This window comes from Peromyscus maniculatus, chromosome 23 (genome assembly GCF_049852395.1).
Source record: "Peromyscus maniculatus bairdii isolate BWxNUB_F1_BW_parent chromosome 23, HU_Pman_BW_mat_3.1, whole genome shotgun sequence".
In the NCBI taxonomy this organism is placed as follows: domain Eukaryota; kingdom Metazoa; phylum Chordata; class Mammalia; order Rodentia; family Cricetidae; genus Peromyscus; species Peromyscus maniculatus.
The window spans coordinates 38,782,394-38,793,284 of NC_134874.1; the positions used below are offsets into that span (position 1 = coordinate 38,782,394).

General features: G+C 47.0%; 1 long non-coding RNA gene across 6 annotated transcripts; it reads left to right on the forward strand.

Moving 5' to 3' along the window:
- The first annotated feature begins 19 nt into the window (after positions 1 to 19).
- LOC121825474 (uncharacterized) lies at positions 20 to 5,311 on the forward strand. Of its 6 annotated transcripts, none has more exons than XR_013047767.1 (6): positions 20 to 323; positions 817 to 915; positions 2,673 to 2,744; positions 3,249 to 3,368; positions 3,691 to 3,848; positions 4,970 to 5,311. It is a non-coding gene; the product is annotated as an uncharacterized LOC121825474 (long non-coding RNA). The 6 variants fall into 6 exon arrangements; XR_006067782.2 differs by having other exon boundaries at positions 3,249 to 3,350; XR_013047769.1 differs by having other exon boundaries at positions 3,249 to 3,290.
- The last annotated feature ends 5,580 nt before the right edge of the window (positions 5,312 to 10,891 follow it).

A 10,891-nucleotide genomic window follows, 5' to 3' on the forward strand; every position in this document is an offset into this window, starting at 1 on the left:
CCGAGGCCTGAGCACGCGCATTGACTAGCAGCGCTGCAGCCCGCCGGCTTCTCAAATCCGCTGGCCCGGAAGTTAGCTGCTGGCCGTCGCCTGCGGGTCAGTGGTGTGTGAGGTCCGCGCCCATCTGGTCATTTCTGTTTAATAGATAAGGATAGAATGCTTTTCCCCACAGAGCCGCGGCTACTAATGGCGAGGCTAGGACTTACGCTTGGGTCTCTGAATCTTCCGAGCTTGGGACGACTGGACTGTCATTTGTGGTCCCTTAGGACTCAAGACTTACTGAGTTCAAGTCTGAAACGCCACCCAGCAGTTGGTGAGATAAGGTGTGACTCCTTTTAGCACCTCCACGTTCTCCCTTCTCTCCTACGCACCGTGGTCTAGCCACCTTCATCCCTTCCCCTGGCTGGTCTCCCTATTACTCGGTCCCGTTCTGCCCCACAGTCCCCTCGCGTGACCTAGGTGACCCGTCTCACCTAGTGCAAATTAGGCCTAAGACTTGCAAAGCTGCTCCTGGACATAAAGTACATCTTAACTCTTCTCAGAGATCTCTCTCGCGGAGTCTTACTTCAAAAGTTTGTAATCCGTGCCTGTGTTCCCCCGTCTTCCACCTGCTGTCCCCCCTCCTCACATCAGGTCCATTTTGGTTCCCCAATTTTTTGTGTGTCGGTGGTGTGCATGTGCGTGTGCATGTTTTTGCATGTGTGTTGCACGTGTGTAGTAGATGTGCGTGCACAAGTGCCCGTACATATGGCGGTCTGAGGTTGATGGCAAGAATCATCATACCCAATCGCTCTTCCACTTTGTTCACTGAGGCAGGGTCTCTCAATCCAGTACAGAGCTCGCGATACGTCTGGTCTTGGTAGCCAGCTTGCTGTGGGGATCTTCTGATTTCCCCTTCCCGGGCTGTAATTACAGGTATGCTGCCACGCCCATCCTGCGTTTTCTTGGGTTTCTGGGGAGCTGAATTTTAGTCCTCACACTAATGCAGCAAGCGCTTTAACTCCTGAGCCATCTCCTTAGCCCCTCACCCCCAAATTTTAACATTTTCTGTTTCCTCTAATGGAAATGCGGCTCTTACAGGTATTTCTTTGTTTCTTTTGCTCCTCCTGCCCTCTCCACACACACACACACCCTTTTTTAAATTTTGGTTCTGGGGATTAAATTTAAGCCTTGTTTGCTAGGCCAGCACTTTACCACTTTATCTCCCGCTGCCTACAGGTGTTTCTGTATCTCTTCGTTCAGGTCTCAGGTGTAGTGTCATTATTTCAAATAAGCCTTCTGTGAGGCCCTTATCTAATAAAGAGCACAGCTTGGGGTCCTTTTCCTAACTCTGGATTCCTTATTGTGCTGAATCTCTCCCTGGCCCAGTTGAGTGCTACCTGGCAGGCTGATAAATTGAGAGATGGTGTTGAGGCAAGGGAGATTAATTTTAAGATCTGGACTTCAAATTAATTGAGAAGATGGAGGAGTTGTCAAAATGCTCATCCTGAGGCTGGAGATGTAACTCAGTTACCAGAGTGCTTGCCTAGCATGCACAAAGCCTTGGTTTCCAACCCCTGTTACTGTGTAAATCAGAGGTGATCAGACATGCTTGTGATCCCACTTGTTGGGAGGCAGAGACAAGAGGTTCAGAAAGTCAAGGTCATTCTCAGCTACATTGTAAATTCATGGCTAGCCTGGGCTACTTGAGACTTTGTCTCAGAAATCTGAAAACAAAGTCCATTTGGGGAGAAACAAATTTAGGAGTATGTTATATAAGCAGTGATGGGTGTTCCCAGGCTGGTGCGAAGATAATAGCGTATTCAGAAACCTGGCCTTGATGAGAAGCTCCTTCTTAGGAAGCATCTGTTAGCATGTGTTCCTTTGCTCCCTGGAGGATGCTTTTCCTGAGAATAATACTCCTCATCGCTTGGCATGCCAGGACTGACTTCATGTACTGGTGCCACTTCCCACTGGGCCCACATTTTGCAATACAAGTTGATTTCATCTGCTTCTCTGGAAATCCAGGCACTGTTGGCCATTGTCAAGATGCTTTTCAGTTCTGCAAATCTTAAGAGCAAACGTTATTTCCTCACACTGTTCTTGCTACTGTAGTTTGTCCAGAGTTTCCTGACATCTTACACAAGGGAGAGGCCAAAGAGGATAGCTGACACTAAACCCTGTGCTGATAGACAAAGAAAAGAACATATACTTCACCTGATTATTGTGGACAAGGGTAGGGTGAAGTTAAATAGAGTTACACAGAGCTCTGTCCATCTCTCTCTCTCTCTCTCTCTCTTTTTTTTTTTTGAGACAGGGTTTCTCTGTAGTCCTGGCTGTCCTGGAACTTGCTCTGTAGACCAGGCTGGCCTCAAACTCGCAGAGACCCACCTGCCTCTGCCTTCTGAGTGCTAGGATTAAAGGTGTGGGAATTCGTGCTTATGTGCATATACCTATAGAGGCCAAAAGAGGAGAGGGCATTAGATCCTCCAGAGCTGGAGTTCCAGGTGGTTGTGAGCCACCAGATGAAGGTGCTGGAAACAGAACTCAGGTCCTCTGCAAGAGTACTGCATGCTTGTAACCACTGAGCTATTTCTTCAGCCCTATACAGTTTCAGTCCTGGTGGAGGACACTTCTACCCATCAGGAAAAGCTATCTATAAAAACTAGTAAGTACTTTTATCCTCCCCTCAGCAGGCTGGATCTTGGTGAAGTCAGATTTCCCAGAGTTGACCGGAGTGTTGGTCTCATTTGGACCCTTCCTGGGTAAGGACTCTCTGTTTTGGATTCACTTGAGCACAAATCTGGCATCTGGCTGAGATATCCCATGCTAGGCTACCCTGTCTAGGTATAACATACCTTGTTCTGAGACACACAGAAAGTTGTGTGGATCCCAGATGAGTATCCTGGCGAAGGTCAGTCACCAGAGTCCTGCCAGTCGTTTCTGGGAGAATAACCTTTCCCTCTGGTGTCCTCTGTCAACTCCTGGGTTCGAGCTGTCCAATCCTTCTTTACCATGGAGTCTGAGGCAGCACTGGGACATGGTATGTCATCAGAATATCAATAGGCCCCACTGGTCTCAGGGATCTTTGTCTGGCAGCCAGGTCATCAGCCCAGCAGTGGAGGACAACAATTTGTAGGAGAAGCCAAATAACCTCTAGGAGGGCCAAGGTTTTATTTATTTATTTATTTATTTATTTATTTATTTATTTATTTATTTATTTATTTATGTCCCTTTTCCCAGTGGTGAGATGCCCTCTTTCTTTATAGATCATACCATGGACATGCCCGGTAGTAAAAGCATTTTGACTGGTAGGCATTCCGTGTATATGGCGGTGGACTTTCCTCCGACGAGCATCACCAGGCAAAAGGGTAGCTGAACTGATGGCGGTGGGTTTCTCCAACAGGACTCCAGGGTGGGCCAAGAGTCAGGCCTGGTACTGGGTCACACAGTTATTAGACAGCCAGCATCCTGGTGTTCCTCAGAGGAGGGCCTCAACCACATCGTAGGGTGTTGTGAGGATAAGATCTGGACCCAGAGTTAACTTGTTTGTTTTTCATTAAACTAGTAATGGCCACCAGAGCTCTTAGGCAGTTGGGCCATCCTGTGGCCACAGGGGCCAATCCTTTGGACAGGTTTGTCACAGGGCATTTCCATGGCCCCAAAGTTTGGGTTAAAACTCCTATTGTCTTTGGTCTTTTGCTGGGACAGGCATCCTGGTGCCCTGCCAGTCTCCCTGGAATACACCTCTCCTGCCTGTGAAGACACCTGGGACCTCTGATTCTCATGAGTCTGATTGTTCCAGAGAAACAGGTGTGCACTGTCTTGGACCTGACAGGCGTATATTCTTCAGTCTCCCACTGGCAGAGGTGAGTCAACCCATCTTTGCTTTTAAGTGGACAGACCTAGTGGGAAGTTACAGCAGGCAACTTACACGGACCAAGTTGCCTAAAGATTTAAATGTTTGCTCGCCCTGTTTGATGGGACACTGAAGGCTGACCTCCTGCCCTTCTACCAGAGGTTTCCCAGGAAAATCGATTGTAAAGGGGCCACTGAGGGACTGCTAAGAAAGCCCAGCTTTGTACATCAGAGGCTATAGATCTTGGCTACCAGCTGAGGGGAGGTGAAAGGAGCCTGTCTCAGAGTAGGACTGCTGCCATAAAGACTCAGAGACAGGTTTGAGAGTTCCTAGTGCAGCTGGGTATTGCTGCCTCTGGATACCAGAGTTTACTGAAATAGCAAGGCCTCTATACACACATACACACAGAGAGACAGTAAAGACAACCAGGGTGCCCGCCCCCCCCCCCCATTCATACACCTGAACAGACAAAGGGATCTAGTGACATCTCACATGGATCCCAGACACGGTGTTAGCAGTTGTGTCCACCCTCTCCTATGTCTGAGTCCAAACAGAAGGCATCTTAACCAGATGCCTTTGTTTCTGGAGGTGACAGACCAAACAACTTTCTAATGTGTTCCTTTTGGGGTGGAAGTGTCAGACCCTCCTGAATCATTAGGCAGTGATAGATCGAAAGGAGCCCTGGGGACCTGGGACATCTGGGGCTGTGCCCCCTCCAGGAGCCCCTTCATTGCTCCTCACTCCAGGGGCCTCTGAGACTTGTGTGTCCCGTCCCCCCCCCCCCCCCCCCCCGTTTAAAGGTCTGGTCTCTGGGATCTCGGTGGGACCTCCAGAAATGCTGTAGGGTAGTCTACAGAAGAGACTGCTCAGACATGGGTTTAAGCCAATGAAAGTCTTTATTAGCCAGCTGGTGACTACACTGGGTGCTCAGGATCCCAGTGTAGCCCCGAGCTTTTCTCAGGATGAGTTTTTAAGCACAAAAATGTGTTCTGGGTTCACATACTTCAGTTAACGAGAACAGTTAGCCAGAAGCAGAACTGCAGAAGTCAAAATGCAAGGTTAGTGCTCTTAGAGACGTTCCCAGAACTGTGGACTTGGATGGATTAGGTCTTTGTTTTCATTTTTTGGCAGGTGGTGCTGTCTACATGCTGAGTTTTATTTTACAGCCTGAATGGCACTTCCATCATGGAGCCAGCTGTGCTAAGGTTCAGGATCTACTAAGGTCTGGGGCCCTGCTACAGTAAGGTTGGCCTGTGGCCATGTCTGTGGGCAGTTACCTTGATGATATTATATGAGGTGGGGAGACCTGCCCAACTGCGGGCAGTACCATTGCCTAGGCAGAGGTTGCTTCTTAATTGTGGATACCGTGTAACCAGCTGTTTACAGCTCCTGCTGTTGTGACTTCAGTGTCCCTTCAATGATCAGTCTCCTGGAACTGTGAGCTAAAATAAAATAAATGCTTTCTCTCCTATATTGCTCTGTTTTGTTGTTGTTGTTGTTTGTTTTTCAAGACAGGGTTCCTCTGTGTAGTCCCCGCTCTCCTGGAACTCGCTGTGTAGACCAGACTGGCCTCACAAACTCACAGAGATCCTGCCTGCCTGACTCCTGAGTGCTGGGATTAAAGGCGTGTGCCACCACCGCCCAACCTCAAGTCCCCTCCTTCTCTCCCTGGTTGTTGCCATGCACCCCTATACTGTCCATCAGGGAATTTTGGATTTTGTTGTTATTGTCTTGAGACAGGGTCTCACTCAAGATCCTCCTGTCTTGGCTTCCTGGGACCCCACATGTGTCTCTCTACCAGCCCTTGACTTTTTTTTTTTTTTGAATGATAATGGAAACATTTCCTACAGAGAAGGTGCCTGGCACTTACGGACCTGGGATGCAGATTTAACAACAAAAACAACCGATGTTTGCTTCCTTGTGGATTTTGGGAAAAGGAGAGACCTTTGATATCTTTCCTTGTTCCACCTTTTAGGATAGCCTCTGGCCTCGGCATTTATTTGCAAATTTACAATAAGTTTTCTTGGCAACTCACTGTATCTGATATTACCTTGGAGAAACTGATCCCCGCGCGCGCGCGCGCACACACACACACACACACACACACACACACACACGTTCACGCTCACTCACTCTTGTATGCATGGATGCAGGTGCACTTGCCTGTGTATACTTGAGTGGAAGCCAGAAGCCGACATTAGGTGTCTTCCCTTTTCACTCTCCACCTCATTTTCTGAGACAGGGTCTCCCACTGCTTTAGTCAGGGTTTCTATTGCTGTGAAGAGACACCATGACCACCACAACTTTTTTTTTTTAAAGATTTATTATTATTATATATACAGGATTCTGCCTGCATGTGCCCCTGCAGGCCAGAAGAGAGCACCAGATCTCATTACAGATGGTTGTGAGCCACCATGTGGTTGCTGGAATTGAACTCAGGACCTCTGGGAGAGCAGTCAGTGCTCTAAACCGCTGAGCCATCTCTCCAGCCCCGACCACAACAACTTCTATAAAGAAAACATTTCTTTGGGGTGGCTCATTTACAGTTGCAGAGGTTCAGTCCATTATCATCATGACGGGGAGCATGATGGCATGCAGGCAGATGATGGTAGCTGAGAGTTCTACATCCTGCAGGCAACAGGAAGTCATCTGACATGCTGGGCAGTATCCCAGAGCATATATGAGACCCCAAAGCCTACCCCCACAGTGAAACACTTCCTCCAAAAAGGCCATACCCACTCCAACAAAGCCACACCTCCTAATAGTGCCACTCCCTGTGAGATTATGGGGCCAATGACATTCAAACTACCACAGCCACTGAACCTGGAGCTCCATTTTGGCTATACTGGCTGGACAGTGAGTCTCCAGAGTCCACCTGTCTCTACCCCACAGAGCTGTGGTTATAGGAACACATCCCCATACCAGACTTTAATGTGGTTGGGGGGGGGGCAAACTCAGATTCTCATGGCTTGTTCAGCAAATACTTCAAGCACTGAGCCATTTTACTAGTCAGAAAGTGACCTTTAATCTGTCATTTCCCCAGACTGATTGATTCCCTTCCTCCATTTCTCTATGTAGGGCTTGAATTTCTTTGATTCAAATAAAATCCTATCTGTATCTTGGATAAAACTAGTATCTTTGCACTTAACTTTTACCACTGTTGCCTATGGTGGAGTAGTGTGTATGCATGTGCATATTTTTTGCAAGGTAATTTTTCAGGAATTTGAATAGGCTTTTTTTCCTTTTTACTTATTTCTAGTAAGATGTATTTTCACGGGAGAGTTTTGTTTGATAACATTTATTTAGTTGTGTCTTGCCAGCCCAAATAGTTGGTTTTTGTTTTGTTTTGTTTGAGATGGGGTCTTACTATGTCACCCTAGCTGGCCTGGAACTCATTATGTAGACCAGGCTAGCTTCCAGCTTAGATATCCACCTGTCTGTCTGTGGCAGCATGCCTGGCTTCAGCATTCTTTAAAGTCCTGATAGGCTCAGTCCTCCGGCTTTAAAGGAGATGATAAACTACTCCTTTAGTTCAGGGGCACCCTGGTTTCCTTACTGCAGACACATGGCCACAGGAACTTAATGCATAAACAAGTTTGGATTTTCTTTCTATTTTAGTGTGCTGACATGTATTGTGGTGTTTGCCTAGAATGAAACAGGATGTCTTAGACAAAACTCAGGCAGATTTGGAGCATCATATTATCACACACACACACACACACACACACACACACACACATGCGTGTATGCAATCCAGAGGTCAACTTTGGATCTCTATTACTCTCTACTTCATTTATCTGTCTGTCTGTCTGTCTGTCTGTCTCTCTCTCTCTCTCTCTATATATATATATATATATATATATATATATATATATATGTATGTATATATAGATATAGATATAGATAGATATTTTGAGACAGGGTTTCTCTGTGTAGCTCTGGCTGTCTCTGTAGAACAGGCTAACCTCAAACTCAGAGTGTTTCTGCCTCCTGAATGCTTGGACTAAAGGCATGTGCCACCACACTTGGCCACCTTAATTTTTAAGTTAATTCATTTTATGTACATGGGTGTTTTGTCTGCATAAATGTGGGCTTTGTGCCCTTGGAAGCCAGAAGAAAAGTGTTGGATCTCTTAGAACTGGAGATACAGACAATTGTGAGCTGCTATGTGGGTGCTGGGAATTGAACATGGGCCCTTGGGAGAGAGGCTAGTGTTCTTAACCACTGAGCCATCTCTCCAGCACTGCTTCCTAACACCCTATTTTTTGAGACGTGGTCTCTCCCTGACTTCAAGCTCTTTTTTTTTTTTTTTTTTTTTTTTTTTTTTTTTTTTTTTCCAGCTAGGCTGCTTGCTAGCAAGCTCCCAGATGAATCTGTCTCTACCTGACAGTGCTGGAGTTACAGGCACACACTCAACTTTCAGGTGGGTGCTGAGAACTCAAATTCAGTTTACACTCGAGCCATCTCCCCAGCCCCATGTCTTACTTTTAAAGATAGGATCTCACTAGGTTTCGAAGGCTAGACGTGAATTTATTTACTCCTGCCTCAGACTCTGGTGTAGCTAGGATGACGGTCATAGCTTCCCCTGGCTTTTAAATTGCAGGGATAAGAAATTGGAATCATAAACCAGGCCTTTAATCCCAGCACTTGGGAGGCAGAGACAGGCAGATTTCTATGAATTCCAGACAAGTTTGGTCTACATAGGGAGTTCCAGGCCATCTAGGGATACATAGAGATTCGGTCTCAAAACAAAACAAAAGAGGGGACTATTCAGGAGAAACATGTACGCAAGATTCCACACTACAGAGGCTGATTAGCCCAGACAGGAGAGCAAAGGACGATTCAGAGCTCAAGCTACATGGGAATTCCAAAACTGACCACTAGGTGGCGGAAAAACGAAACAAAACCCCACATGGAGTTCCCACTGTTCATAAAACCTGAGCGATGGTTTGGGAAGGTCCCGAAGAGTCCATTTCTATGCATCTATTCCTTTTCAAAGTTTTATTTATTTGAGGATGGAGAGATGGCTTAGCGATTGAGAGTGCTACTGCTTTTGAAAAAGTTCTGAGTTCAATTCCCAGCACCCACATCAGTCATTTCACAGTCCCTGTAACTCCAGCTCCAAAGGCGGTTATGCCTCTGGCCTCTGCGGAGATCCACATCCACCCACACCCCTATACATATGGTTTTAAACATTTTATTTACTGTTGTGTGTTGGGGGTATTGTCTGTTCATACATCATAGCATATACGTAGAGGTCAGAGGACAATTTGTGGAGTTGGTTCTCTCCTTTCATCTTTACATAGGCCAGAGGTATTAAACTCAAGCCACCAAATTTATGCAGCAAGTACCTCTGCCTACTGAGCCACCTCACAGCCCTATTCATCTGTTTCTAACAAGGATTCTGGACCTTCCAGCAAAACTAACAGTTATCATCTGGACCAGAGGGGCTCCTGGCAATACCAATTCCCAGGAAGCTTTCAGGGCAGCTGTCCCTAAAGAATGAAGGGGGGAGTTTGGCAGGTCATCTCTTAAGGATACCAACCAAGTTCAGCCAGGCTGTGGTGGCACACAGTTTGAGGCCAGCCTGGTCTACAGAGCAAGTTCCAGGATGGCCAAGGCTACACAGAGAAACTCTGTCTCAACAAACCAAATAACAAAACAAAACAAGGAAGACCAAGGTCTGCATCAGAAGCTTCACCATCGGGGGCCTTTTAAACGTTTTTGGAGGTGGAAAGTCATGCACACACCATGGCATTTGTGTGGAAGCCAGAGGAAAACTCCATCATGTGGTTGGTTCCAGAGAGTGAATGCAGGTCATCAGGTGTCAAGAAGTTTTGTCCACTAAGCCTCATCTTGCTGGCCCAGGGGATCCCTTAAAACTCTGTAATCCTGCAGATTGAGTCTTTGTAGAACTGAGCAGAATTGAGATTGACAGAGAATCCCGTGCCTTGAGTTGCTAGACTCCACGTGAGCCTGAGTCCAACATTTTACACTCTTCTTATATGGGGTTACAATGAGCAATATCTTAAATTAAAAAGTCAAAACCCGCCGGGCGGTGGTGGCGCACGCCTTTAATCCCAGCACTCGGGAGGCAGAGCCAGGCGGATCTCTGTGAGTTCGAGGCCAGCCTGGGCTACCAAGTGAGTTCCAGGAAAGGCGCAAAGCTACACAGAGAAACCCTGTCTCGAAAAACTAAAAAAAAAAAAAAAAAAAAAAAAAGTCAAAACCCGAAACTTTTATATTGGGCTGGGCATAGTGGCACATATCTTTAATCCTAGGACTTGAAAGGTAGAGGCAGGCAGATCTCTGTGAGTTCAGTCAGCATGGACTATAGTGAGACCCCGTCTCAACAGTACCCCATAAATCTCAATGAGAACATTTTAGCTGATAACCTTTACTCAGGAAGTGAACCAGGAAACCATGCTTCGCAAACATGCCACAGGCCAGGCCCCATTGTCCAGTCATGCACTCTGATGCAGGTGCTGGTCTCAGCAAGATGCCACCCTAGCAGACCACCAACACATGGTAGGTAACACCACAGCCAACCTTACTCTACTAGAGTAGCATGAGCAAGGTGGGGGCAACCTGAGGCTTCAGATCCTTGCTCCATGCAGTGTGCCCAACCGCAGCCAGTGTCTCATTTACATATGAAATCCAGGTGCGGGCTCCCCAACACCTTCCCCCCGAGTGTGGGCGGACATGATTCCCACTCCCCGACAGAAGTGTTTAAGGGGGATGAAAGCAGGCCTAAGACACTAGACAAGACTGAGATGCTGGGGGAGAGGGCACTGACAGGTGAGGCAGACCACGGGCACGGGAGCGAAGTCACAGGGACTGCAGGAGGCAGGCCGACAGGCAGACTGCTGGCTTGGCGTAGAGCCCCAGAGTGAATAAAAACAACCTTCCAGCCCTCTTCTTCCACAAGCCACTTTAATTGTAGGAAGCAAAGCTACTCTGTTCTTGCAGTCAGCATAATTATTCAATACTTCTAATATTTTTGGTGTATCAGTCACACATTCAAGTAAAAAAACAAAACAAAACCAATGATGA